Source organism: Marmota marmota, unplaced genomic scaffold, assembly GCF_001458135.2.
Source record: "Marmota marmota marmota unplaced genomic scaffold, marMar, whole genome shotgun sequence".
NCBI classification, from domain to species: Eukaryota; Metazoa; Chordata; class Mammalia; order Rodentia; family Sciuridae; genus Marmota; species Marmota marmota.
The window spans coordinates 20,202,890-20,215,798 of NW_025999913.1; the positions used below are offsets into that span (position 1 = coordinate 20,202,890).

A 12,909-nucleotide genomic window follows, 5' to 3' on the forward strand; every position below is an offset into this window, starting at 1 on the left:
GGGGAATGGAATTTTACCCATTGAAGCAGGGCGCTCCGTGGGCAGTCGAAGGGCAGCTCTTGCACCAGTGTCCGAGCGTTTCCAGGGGCCAGCCGACCCGAGCCCACCAAAATCGACCCCAGGAAGCTCCGTTTCTGGGAAGGTCTCCTGTTTGGTCTCCTCCCGTCAGGCCACCAGAGTTTGGGACCTTCCCAGTTCTGAGGCTGCCTTGCTGTCAACTTGCCCGAACAGGTGGCGTTCATCGTGCACACGTGGACAGGCACCAGGTGGTGGGGAAATCCAGCCTTCCTAGGGAGGCTGAAGTCCGTGCAGTTACTTACCCCAGTGAGCAGCGCGTTCCCCACGTAGTCGTGGCCGAGTGGTTAAGGCGATGGACTAGAAATCCATTGGGGTCTCCCCGCGCAGGTTCGAATCCTGCCGACTACGCAGTCCGTTGACTTAGACGTTGACTTATTGGCTGGAGACACACCTAGTTTAAGGTCCTGGTTTTGTAACCACGAGTGGGGGGGTGGTAGGTGCAACCATCCAGAGTTGTTGTTAGAATCTTTCTCCCCTAGCCCAGTGCTGTAGATTAAACACCAGATCCCTTCAGTGTAGTGTGTCTCTTCCCAAATGCAAAATACAACGAAAATCCTGGAGTTGCTACACCGGTGTGGGCACATCCTCATCGCCGCAGGATGAGCAAGGTTTGACTCTGGCTACTATCCCCTGTGTATGCCACTAATTTGCTAATTCCTTTATTAAAGGTTTTCCTTAAACTCTTTTACACTCTTGGCACCATCTACAAGTCTCAATAAAGTAGGTGACCAATTGATCCTTTATTTTTTCCTTACATATCTTAAGAATCATTGGTTCTCTCTCCTCTCTCCTCTCTCTCTCTCTCTCTCTCTCTCTCTCCCAGCTACTCTTACCAAAGCACATACCATCATAAATAAATTCTACATAAATAAATTCAAATGGAGAACCAATTACAATAAACCTAGTGAAGAAAGTTTTCAGGATACTCATTATGGCCGAGAACTTGTGTTGCCCAGTATGACCCTCCCACTTGCTAGCTCTTTCCTCGAGCAGAAAGGGAGGATCTCACCAATGAAGAAGGGCTTCTTAGAGGAGATCTCAGCAAGCCTGAAAAGGGAACTGAGGTGATAGTCTACACTCTGGTCTAAGCACTCTACTAGAGCCACACCATGTCTCCTTACAATGCACCAAATGTGAGCTGTGAGGACCCTCTGAGAGGAGAATCTCCAGGCCAGGCTTGAGGAAGCTCCAGGTGTAGGTGCACCTTTGGTCTCCCAGTTTACAAGATGGAGATGAGTTATTTGTACAGGCATATTTCAAAGGTGGTGTTGTTTTATCATCTGCATGTTTAATTACAGCTTAATGATGGTGATGCTTCCTGATTCCATTCAGGTGTTGTGACATAAAGTCGATTCTTCGGTACAAAGGCCTGTCAGTCTGGCTTCCATGGTCTCCAACAGCACTTGTGAATCCCCTGACTCAGTGTCCACAATTGTCAGTTTTGCATCAGGGACATTTCTCTGTGAGAGAGTGAATAAATTTTACTTTACCTACCATAAGAAGTTGAGCCAAAAAGTAAATTAAGAAGCTGTTTCTTAATAGCTTTCTGACCATTGATTGAGAAGAAGAATCTACTAGTTCCCTTTTATGGTTTTGAGAAAGACATAAAATAATCATGAAAAGATATTTGGGTTCCAAACAGATTTCTTCCAACTCATTTTTTTTAACCATTCAATTACATATTTTATTTGGAAATGTTTACACAAGTAAGGGGAAACTAAAATTTTGAGACAGTGGATGTTATTAGATTATCATCAGTTTATTATAAAAGACACATGGAAATTATTTACATGATGAAAGATCTCAGAACTTCAGTGGAATGGGCAGCTTCATAGGATGCCATTTCAACAGCGATTTGTTTCAGTCTACATACTTTCCAAGAATGTCACCATCTCTAAATAAGAAATAATCCTTGTCATCTACAACTACTTTGGTGCCTCCATCCTCTGGGAGAAGAACTTTTATCTCCAACTTTCACGCTAACTGGCTGAATCTTTCCTTTCCTTTAGAGCCTGGTCCCACAGCTACTACTGTTGCTTGCAATACTTTTCCTTGAGATTTTTCTGGAAGCATAATGCCTCCTTTGGTTACAGTTTCGGCTGCACTCCTTTCGACCAATACTCAGTCAAAAAGTGGAAGAAACTTTCTAAATGCTTGTCTGGCCATGACTCGCCTCGCGGCCGCCGAGACCCACAGTCGGGCCCTAGATGTGGTCTAACTCTTTTAATAGGTTGGTCTCGCATAAGCCCAATTCATCTCCCCCCCCACCCCCCAAAAAACAAACCATACACGGCACTATGCCAGGAAAGAAGCCTTTCCTGGGGAGGGCTGTGCCCACTCCTGGGTCTGTGTCTGTCTCTTCTGTTTGAGGACTGAGCAGGCACCTGTCTACCTAAAGCAAACTGCTCCAAGGCTTTCCTGAGCCACACTGCTGACAGAATGGCCAACCTGTCCTTTGCTTTTCCTTTCCTATTTCCATCTTCTGAGAACAAATAGGAATCACTTCAAGGATCTGGATGTACAAGTTGCTTCTTGTATATTGAAAAACACTTTTTTTTTTCCCAATCAACACCTTCAAGTCTTATTTACCTAAAGTTACAGATTTCAATGTTATTTGTGCCTTTCCCTTTGCTTCTGCCTTTATGCTCTCAGTGATACTCTGTTTCTTCAGACTCTCCACGTTTTGCTACACTTATTTGCATGTTTATAGAGTATCTCTCCTAGTGGAAACTAGAGCCCGAGGCAGAGGAAATGCTCTGTGCCTTGCCTAACACTGCCCCAGCACTCGAGTGCATGGGTCAGTCCATTCAGAGTGAGTTTTTTGACATCATGAACTGTAGGAAAGAGATTAACCAAGTTAGTTCCACTCTGTAATGGTTAGCACCATGGGCTCTGGATCCAGTGAGTTCAAATAAATTGTTTCTTTCTCAGCTTTATTGCCTGTTTTAGTTTAGTTTTGGTTTTGTCTACCTAAACCATACTAGCAAACTTCATCCCTGACATGTTTATAAATGACTGTGAAAGGATTCAGGCATCTACATACTATATGATAAGGAAAGGAAAAAAGAGTCAAAAGTAAATATTTTGGGGGCTGGGGTTTTGGCTCGGTGGTAGAGCACTTGCCCAACATGTGTGAGGCACTGGGTTCACTCCTCAGCACCACATAAAAATAAATAAATAAAATAAAGATCCATTGGCCACTAAAAAAAAAATTTAAGAAAAATATTTTTTTAAATTTTTAAGTAAACACTTTTAATTAAAATAGGCTAAAAAAGAATAAAATGTCCAGAAATGAATTTAACAACAGAAGTATAAACTTATACTCTGAAACACTGATAAAAGAAATTGATGAAAATTGAAATGAATGAAGACATCCCATGTTCATGGAGCTGGAGACTTGATATTGTTAAGATGGCACTATTCCTGGGGCTGGGGTTGTGGCTCAGTGGTAGACTGCTCACTTAGTATGAATGAGACACTAGGTTTGATCCTCAGCACCACATAAAAAATAAAATAAAGATGTAGCATCCACCTAAAAATTAAAAAATAAAAAGATGACAATATTCCTCAAATTTAACTTTAAATTTAACGTAAAATGATCATAGTTTCAGCAAATTTTTGGTAGAAGTTATCAAGTTGTTTAAGAAAATTATTTGGAATTTCAAGAAACCCAGAATAGCAAGAACAACTAAAAAGAAAGAAAAAAACTAAGAAGACTCACACTTCCAAATCTCAAAATTAATGTCAAAACAATAGTCAAGAACACATGGCACTAGGAGAAGGATGAACACGTAGCTTCATGGAAGAGAGTTGAGAGTTCAGAAATCAAGCCATGAGCCTATGGTGGACCGAGTTTTGACAAGGTTCCAAGATCCCTGTGGCAGAAAGAATAAACTCTTCAACAAGTTGACAAAATTGAGTAACCACTAGTTAACAAAGAAATTGGCCTTACCTAACACCTTTTACAAAAACTAATTCAAAATGGTCAGGCAGTAAATGTAATAGCTAATATTAATAAACATAGGGTACATCTTCATGACCTAAGACTTGGTAGCCTTGTTGGAGTTAACACCAAAAGCACAAGAAACAGACGAGAATACATAAAGTCGACTTCATCAAAATTTAACTTTCGTGTTTTAAAAGACACTATCAAGAAAGTGATGGCCCTAAGAATGGAAGAAAACGTGTGGAAATCACATCTGACAAGGGTCTGGCGTCTACAATATACAAAGAGCTCTTACAACTCGACGATAAAAGATAAGTAACCGGCTAAAAATGGGCAAGAGACAGGAAGAGACATTTCTCAAAGGAAGATCTACATAGATCAAGGGATTGGTATTGTGAGTCACCTGGGAATTCAAATCAAAGCTACAGCGAAATGTCCCTTCATGTCCACAAAGGCCGTACCCCGTCAGATTGTCATTCAGCAGCAGGTGTCGTGAGGGCATGCAGAAATAGAAACCACCACTTCCCCTCCCGCAGGTGGCATCCGAGTGGAAGACAGTCCCCAGTTTCTCAAACTACTGGATGTGCAATCACCGTATGGCCAGCCTTCTCCTCCTAGTACTCCACCCATAGGGAAAACCTGTAGGTGAAAAATCCTCGTAGGGTTCGAGACATACGGAAGCCTATGTTGTGAACTCTAAGTCTCTCGCGTATCCCAGTGCTTTCTATTCGATTTGTATCCACAGCACAGACTGAAACCCTCTGGCATGCCTTTTTTAAGTTTAAAGATGCATATCTACATGACTTTTACTCTGTTTTCACACCATTAATAGAGAACCACATACTGGGCTGGGTGGTTTCTCTTGAGAGCTCTCTGCGTACTTCCCATCAGCAGGATGGGAAGTGTCCTTCAGCTTTGCACCCAGCGGAGGTTCCAGAGGTCACTGTGACCTCTCTGGTGTTTAAAACAGTTGCCGCTGCCTAAGGTTCTGCGGGGGACGCCGAGATGTGGCTCAACCATCTTCACCAGGGGCCGGGACAGGCGACAGCTCGGCTCCTGCAGCCCACGGGGGAGGGGTCCTTCCAGTTCCCGGGATAAAGCGACAAGTAGGGGACAAGTCTGCAAAAACACGCAGACGACCGACCTCTAGAGAGATCTGAAGGTCGAGTTTTGCTGGTGGTCAAGGACTGAACCTGGCCTACAGAGCCACCTCCCCACCCTTCTTTACTTTCTATTTCAAGTCAGGGCCAGGCTCATCTGTCCAGGCTGCCCTGGAGCTTCCCACCCTCGGGCCTCAGCCCCGGGAGCCCCTGGGGTCGAGGGGCGCACCACCGCCCGGGCTCACGAGGTTTCATCGGTGGAGACGGCAGAAGGCCCCACGTAGTCGTGGCCGAGTGGTTAAGGCGATGGACTAGAAATCCATTGGGGTCTCCCCGCGCAGGTTCGAATCCTGCCGACTACGAGCCTGGAGTTTTGCAATCGAACCGGGAGAGGAAACCAGAGCATGACCTTGACACCTTAAGCTTTCCCTGTGTGTCACAAGGATGTCCAGGACTGGTGCAAACACAGCAGCAAAATGCAGTGGTCTGATTTCTCAGTGAATATCACTGAAACCGTGGGGACACCACAGTGCCCTACCTCTCTCTCCAGAGGGACACGTGTTTCCAGAGTTATGTGTGTGAATAAATTCATAACTTTTGCAAAAAGGGAGCGTAGTGTTTTAACATGGTGTAGTCACAACTGGACATCCACAGACAAACCAAAGCACAGGTAGAACCCCCGTGGACCAAACCTCATTCCTTACACAAACATCGACTCTACAGTCAGATGAAGTCCTTAGATTTGATACCAAGAGCCCAGTCATTGAAAGGAGAGGTTGATAAATCGGACAACATCGAGATTCAACACCTTTACTCCAAAAAGGTCCTGGTGAGCGCTGAAAGAACACAGGACCAAGTGGGAGACACTATTTGCAGCCCACACTGTCTGACCGAGAACAGGAAAGGACGCACAATTCTCAGAACTTGACAGCAGACCAGCGCCCAGGTACAAGACGACAGGAGACGCAGATCTCGCTGGCGAGCACCTGGAGGTGGCACAGAGGCACAGCGCAGTGTCCGACATCATCCGCCCACGGGAAAACTCAGGTCCCCACGCCCGACAGCGCCGTGCACCCGGCAGAGCAGCCGGACAGAAGCGTCCCACGCCCCGGGAGCATGGCAAAGAGCGCAGCTGCCGCCCGCGAGGCTCCTTCCCAGCGCGAAGCTACCGTGCGACCCGACCACGGCTCTCTCGGTCACTTGTCCTCGGGACACTGAAACCCGAGTCTCCACGGAACTCTGTGCGTGGTGTTTCCACAGCAGCTTTACCATAATGTCTCGCCGTCGGAAGAGCCCAGATGGAAGGGTTGTTCAGTGACAGCCTGAAGGTCACACTCTGGGACAGCCATGCCACCGACTGTCGCTCAGCAGTGTGAAGGAAGGTCACCACGGGCACAGGCGACACTGGGTGAGTCACGGGAATCGGGAGAAGCCGGGACACGGTCCGTTTTTAGGGCTCCGTCTAAATCGCTTTCTGGGGATGTCGAGGCCTGCAGCGAGGCGGCTCCTGCTCTCCGCGTCGGGGACGGCGGAGGAGGAGCGCGGGACGGTACAGGGGCCCGGGGCGGAGGGGCACCAGGAGGGCTGGCCGGACCGACCGACGGCGGACAGTCTCTAAAGGGCTGGCGTCCGTCCGGTGAACCACGAGGGGGCCTCGGCGTGTCCACCCGCTCCTGCGGACAGAACTTCCGACTTGGCAACTCGTGAAGGACTGCGGACCGCGCGGGGTAATAAGGCGAGAATGACGTGGTGTGGGCTGGGAAGGACCGCGCGGAGCTGGGAGCGGAGGGAAAGCGGCAGGAAGCCGTCGAATTGAGTGGCGAAGCGTTGGACAGGGGAGCGATGATTAGGAGAACTCCTGCCAGTCCTCCCCGTGAGCAGAGTGGCGCAGCGGAAGCGTGCTGGGCCCATAACCCAGAGGTCGATGGATCGAAACCATCCTCTGCTAGTTACCTTTTAACTCTCCATTTCTCCTCCTCCCTGGAAGGCTGGCTGCGGGTACTACCACAGGAACTCCAGTGGCTCCGCTAACCTACCCCACGGAGAAGATCAAGGCCTTGCAGGTTTTATGAAGGGGGTTCTTTTCCAACAGTTTAGAGCACAGTTCTTATGTGAGACCACAGCTCTGAACTCCTCTCTGGCAGCTCTCTTAAGGCTCCTGCAGGCTCCAGGCAGGATGAGGCCCCTGGTACCAGAAGTACGCGAGCTGAATCAAGGAGTGGCCTTCACTGTCCCACCGAGGGCAAAGGAGATGCAGGAGGGAGGAACAATCCTAGGCTGTCAACCTGAAGGGCTGTGGGGAGAAGCAAGTCCTGTAAACAGGACTGAAGAATCACAAATGCAGGATTTGGAACGACCCAGCTAGATTCCAGTGGATTCCACGGCCATGGGGCAAAGATAATTTTGCTGCATTGCAGATTACTGATACTATGAAAGGAGATATTCCCAAATATGCGACTCTCTGTGGCTGCTTGGTAAAAACTTGAGCTGGGTGATTTAATGAACCGTGGCCACTGGTTTAGCAGAGGAAAATGCCAGTCTCCCACACCTCATAGGAGCCTTCACATCTCCTTAGAACAACTTGGTCTATTTACATCTTGGAGAGTGACAGTAGAAAGAATTCCTGACAAGTGGGATTTTAAAAAGCTCGCATCAAACAAGGGAGTTGAATCATTCCTACCAGTGGTTTCAAGGAGGGGGGGGGGCATTTAAACATCACTTATGACCTTAGCTTAAGCTCACAGGAAACTTTAATTCCATCCAACACACTTATGGTGACCACCTTCTAGATAGGACAGGCTCCGGTCCCTTATACATTACCAATATATAAATATGTACAAGCTAGCAAATTGAGTAAGCATTATACTGCATCTCACATAAATACAGACCAAGAGTATGCACAGAAGAAGTAATTTATGCAGTAGGAATTTAAAAGCCAAAGCTTGCAAAAATTGGAAATACAATTTTCTATCCTTCAGTTTTGAACTGCCCCTCAGACTCAGTTAATGGACTGTGGCCAGTCACAGTTTTGAGCTGTTCTAAGAGAGAATGTAATTTAGAAAGGGAAGGATATTGAGATGAGAAAGAATTCGGATTGAAACTGTCAGCTGATTTAGATTATAATTATGGACCAAATGTACTAGGAGCTCTGAGAAGCTATTCTTTCTACAAAGAGTTTTATCTATCTGTTTGTTTGTTTTTGTGGTAGGCAAAGTGTTGTGTGATTGCTGCAGAAACAAAAGTGAACAAAGAGCACAGTGCCAGTTCTTTTGTATATTAGTGCCCATTAGGAATATTCTGCAAACGTAAATAAGCCCGCTCAGGGAGAGTTTGGAGAAGTGGCTTGTGGTCAGTAGCGCAGGAGGAGTACAAAGAGGGTGGAATGCACACTAAAAATGAAAACTTCAGTTTCCAGGAAAATGTGGGTCCATCACCTCCCACCTACAGAATCCATGCAAGGGCAGCTTGTGGCCCATTCATTAGAGGAGGTGGTTTATACTGGAAAGCAATAATAGGAAAGAAAGGATTAAGATCAAGTCTGGCAATGGAATTAGGGGCATGGCTTCCACGAGGCCTCGAAAATTATTTCTCTAAGTCCGCATCTGTCGGCTTTGGTCTATGAGCCTAAAGTATATCTGGACCCTGCCAGGCAGCACACATGCTCACAAAAAAGCTTCCCAGGGTGCAATGGGGGTATATGCAGCCTTGTCACCTAGGCACAGATGCTTGGCCCAATGTAGAACAACTGCTAACAGTTAAGAAGTACTGTTATTTTTTTTTTTTCTTTTGGTGGTGCTGAGGATTGAACCCAGGGCCTTGTGCATGCGAGGCAAGCACCCTACCAACTGAGCTATGTCCCCAGCCCCAGGAAGTACTTCTTGCATACATATTTTTATGCATTTTCTCAACAACAAAAAGCAGTTGGAAACTCTCCCTTTCAGGGGGCTGGGGATGTGGCTCAAGCGGTAGCGCGCTCGCCTGGCATGCGTGCGGCCCATCCTCAGCACCACATACAAAGATGTTGTGTCCACCACTAAAAAATAAATATTAAAATTCTCTCTCTCTCTCTCTGTCTCTCAAAAAAAAAAAAAATTCTCCCTTCTGCTTCAAGGTCATGAATTAGGTAAGAGATTCTCAACTTTTGTAGAGTTTGCCCTTTTCAAATCAATATCATATATAGATAGATATTTAAAAAATTTTTTTTTTCACAAAAAGATACCCATGACACAAAACATACAATTGAAAAAGTTATTTTTAAGGAGTTCACAAAAACTGTGGCAGATGGGGGCTGCAGTAGGGGGAGGGAGAGGGAAATGTGGCTGGCAGGAGATCGCTGCCTTCTGAATGCTCTTCCATGTTGAATAATCTGATTTAACTAGGAGGTTTAAAATCACCAAAATGACTTTAGGCATGAAGCTGCTTTCGAAATAGCAGTACCGCCTTTGAAATGTAGCCATAGGACTCATTAACGGCGGTCTCGTAATCAGGAGGCGTCAAGTGTCCTCGCCTCTGCTGAAGATGCAGTGGAACCAGCTCCTCCAGTTTCTCTCCTGAGGGCTCATGGGGTGCAGTTTCCCCACAGTGCACTTTTGAGACCCTAGAATGAAACCCCTGTAGGTCTGGCAGAAGAGAATGAAGCCCAGGTGTTTGGAGCGTGGTTGGAATCTCTACTTAGTTCCTTCTCAAAGCTTGCTGGGAGACCGCTGAGAAAAGGTCCTCGGTGTATGGCCCTTTCCCTTTCTTGCAGAATGCAGACAGAAGCAAGCTCTTAACTCCAAGTATTATGATCCTGGCTGTGTCAATCACACGGGGCCTCCTGCACCTAAACCAGGGCTGGTTCTTATTCCAGTGAGTTACAGTCTCATCTGGAGTTTGCCCTTTTCTAACCACGACCATCCTGGACCCCAGGACAGGACCACTTGGTGTGGGGACGTGGGTTGGTTCTTTCTTATTGAATTACAAAAAAATTGCTTCGCTTTTTTTTTTTTTTTTAACCTGTGTAGTATATAGCCTTTAATGCCCAATTTAGATTGGTCTGGGGATAGTAGCTGAGTCTTGCTTTCTTGTGTTTGATAGGGGTTTTCCGGAATCCCCTTTTCTGCGTGGATGAGTACTGCAGGAATGGGGAATGGGACAGAGAGCGGTTCTGCGGAGCCTGTTTTGTTTGTCAAGGAAAGGATGCCTTTCAAATGGGGTGACTGCAGGTAGCAAGAAAGCATCATCATACCTGGGCTTTCCTTGGGGGCTAGGGGAGAGGGTGAGAAAAGTATTGCGAAAAGTAATTACGGTCCAAATACTTTACACATGCACACACGCCAAAAAAAAATTTAAAAAAATAAATGAATAAAAAGCAAACAACAACAAACAAGAAAGCAGGTTGGGGAAGCCCAATGTGTTCTATATCCGTTGTTCTTTCTTATGGGTTACAGGAAGATGGGGGAAGTTTGAGAGGAAACTGACTGAAAACCAGGCGACTGTCTTGTGGGGGAGACTATTAACATAATTATCCTCTCTCCTTCCTACAGGGAAGTAAGAGGGAACGTAGTCGGCAGGATTCGAACCTGCGCGGGGAGACCCCAATGGATTTCTAGTCCATCGCCTTAACCACTCGGCCACGACTACCTGAAACTCACCTGGCTGGTGGTGATAGATAGCTGTGCCAAGCTTTAGCTCTGCCAAAGGCCACATCTACCAGTAGTAACTCGTTTGCTGTCAATGTTTCTTACTGTTGGACATCACTAGATAAATATGTTGCAGCAAGTTCACAAGGAACACTTCACCTTACAGGTGGGAAGGTCCTTATCCTGATTGGCGCCAGTTAGATGAATGCCACACTGTTTTGGCGAGTTGACAAGCAATGCCAACGTCAGTGCCAGGAAGGTTCCTTGTCCTGACGTCCTGACAGGAGGAGACCAAGCAGGAGGCCTTCCTAGAAACCAGGCTTCATACGGTCGCTTCTGGTGGGGATCGTGAGTCACGCCCAGCACCTGGAAACGCTCTGACACTGGTGAAAGAGGTGCACTTCTGTCTGCGGACGGGAGCGCATTGGTTGAGTGGTTTCTGGAGCTCCCAGAGGATGAACAGAAACACTAACCACAGCCTAGGCCAACACTGCCTGAGCGACACACCAGCCCCTAAATTTTAAACTGTGCATGTGTGTGATCATTGATAGTCTTTTGGAAAATTGACAACCATTTGAGTTAAAGGATATACTATTTTATTTTAAAACTTTGTCTCTTTTTTCTACATATATATGCAGGAGTAAATATGAAGCAGACACAAGCTCCCAAACATTAAAAAAATCGAAAACCTGTATTTAAAGACTCATAACTATTGTCTATATCAGCGTTCTTTCAAAGTGATTTTTGAAAGTTACAGTTAAAGTCAACAGGCAAGTATGTGTGGGGAGAGTCTATTAATTATATCAATGTCTAACTAGCATTGATTATTTGAGAAACAAGTTTAGGTGAATGAACTCACTGTGGAGTATGTTGAACAAGACAGTTGATCAGTCCAAGGGCAACCAGATGCAAATGTCCTGAGCAACAATCAGTAAATAACCAGCTAACCAGTTGCTAATTCATCTGTACAACCTGGATATCAATGACTGGTTCTTACTGTGGAAAAATTAGAAAAACTAATCCATAATCTCACAATCCAGAAACCAGCACAGGCAGCATTTTGGATTCTCCCACAGAATTCCAAATACAAAAATTCTGCATAAGTGCTTCCATCCTGTAAATGGTGCTGACATTTTCCCAGAGTAATTACAATCTCTCAAAGTATTGGTTTTAGTGGTTTGGGTGATGATCTATTAGGCAAGTGGGACAAAAACGTTATATATCACTTTTTATATCAATTTTCACTCTTATAATTAGAATAAGAATAAAGATGCGGGGGAGTACATGTTTTCCTTTGGTTAAGACTGTTCCCTAGAAGAGTGGGTCTCAAGACTCAGAACCACCTTGTTAGGACAGACAGCTGGACACCCTCCCTGCCACCCACTCCAATCTTGTGGATTCCACATCGACTCATGGTGCTCATTCTGCTGATGCTGGGACAGCTCTTAGAGAAGGCCGCTCAGGGACAATGAACTTCAAAACGAACTGCCGTGTCAACGAGGATAAACATTTTAGAAGACAATGAAAGATGCAATAATAGGAAACGCCGTGAGAGTGAGACAAAATTAATATTTGCAACAGAGAGAAGGGAACGTATCCTGTTTACCCTGAAGGAAGACAGGTGGAGGTGACCTTTCCCTCTCAGGCTTTGCCAGCTTCCACCGTGAAGGTCACTTTTCTAAGTGAAAATCTATCTGAAACCACGGGTTTGCGTTCTGGCAAATGAAATGCACCGCCCTCGGAAGCCGTGACCTTCTCCCTGACCTTTCCCTGGGGAGGAATCTGTCTCCTCTCGGATACTCCAGAGTCCCCGAAGCAAAGCCTTCCCTACTGACTCAGCTGAGCCCATCTGGCATTCACGTGGTCGTCTTTTGCGCAGTTCCGTGCGGTGCAGGACGGGATGGCTGGAGTCCAGGTCCGTGGAAACCCGGGCTCTGGAGCCTCCCTCGCTCCGCTGCGCTGGCCCGGCCGCGGCCTCCCGGCGAAGGCGCCTTCTCTCGGCCGCTCCGCCCTCCCCACCCTCGCTCCCGTGGGTCGTGAGCGTCCTTGCGGAGGGACAGTCCGCTGGCCGCCGTCCGAGGTTCCCAAGCCCGAGCAGACGTCTGCGCTCCGGGTCCTCCTAGTAGCCACCAGGTTGCGTGGAGCGGCCCCGGTCCCTCCGCCT

General features: G+C 46.6%; 4 non-coding genes and 1 pseudogene across 4 annotated transcripts; 3 read left to right on the top strand and 2 right to left on the bottom strand.

The window, feature by feature from the left end:
* Positions 1 to 344: 344 nt before the first annotated feature.
* Trnas-aga lies at positions 345 to 426 on the top strand. Its single transcript has one exon. It is a non-coding gene; the product is annotated as a tRNA-Ser (tRNA).
* A 1,326-nt stretch (positions 427 to 1,752) lies between these two features.
* LOC107149364 lies at positions 1,753 to 2,244 on the bottom strand (annotated as a pseudogene).
* Positions 2,245 to 5,404: 3,160 nt separating this feature from the next.
* On the top strand, positions 5,405 to 5,486 carry Trnas-aga. Its single transcript has one exon. It is a non-coding gene; the product is annotated as a tRNA-Ser (tRNA).
* Positions 5,487 to 7,000: 1,514 nt separating this feature from the next.
* Positions 7,001 to 7,072, top strand: Trnam-cau. The gene has a single exon. It is a non-coding gene; the product is annotated as a tRNA-Met (tRNA).
* A 3,592-nt stretch (positions 7,073 to 10,664) lies between these two features.
* Positions 10,665 to 10,746, bottom strand: Trnas-aga. Its single transcript has one exon. It is a non-coding gene; the product is annotated as a tRNA-Ser (tRNA).
* Positions 10,747 to 12,909: the final 2,163 nt, after the last annotated feature.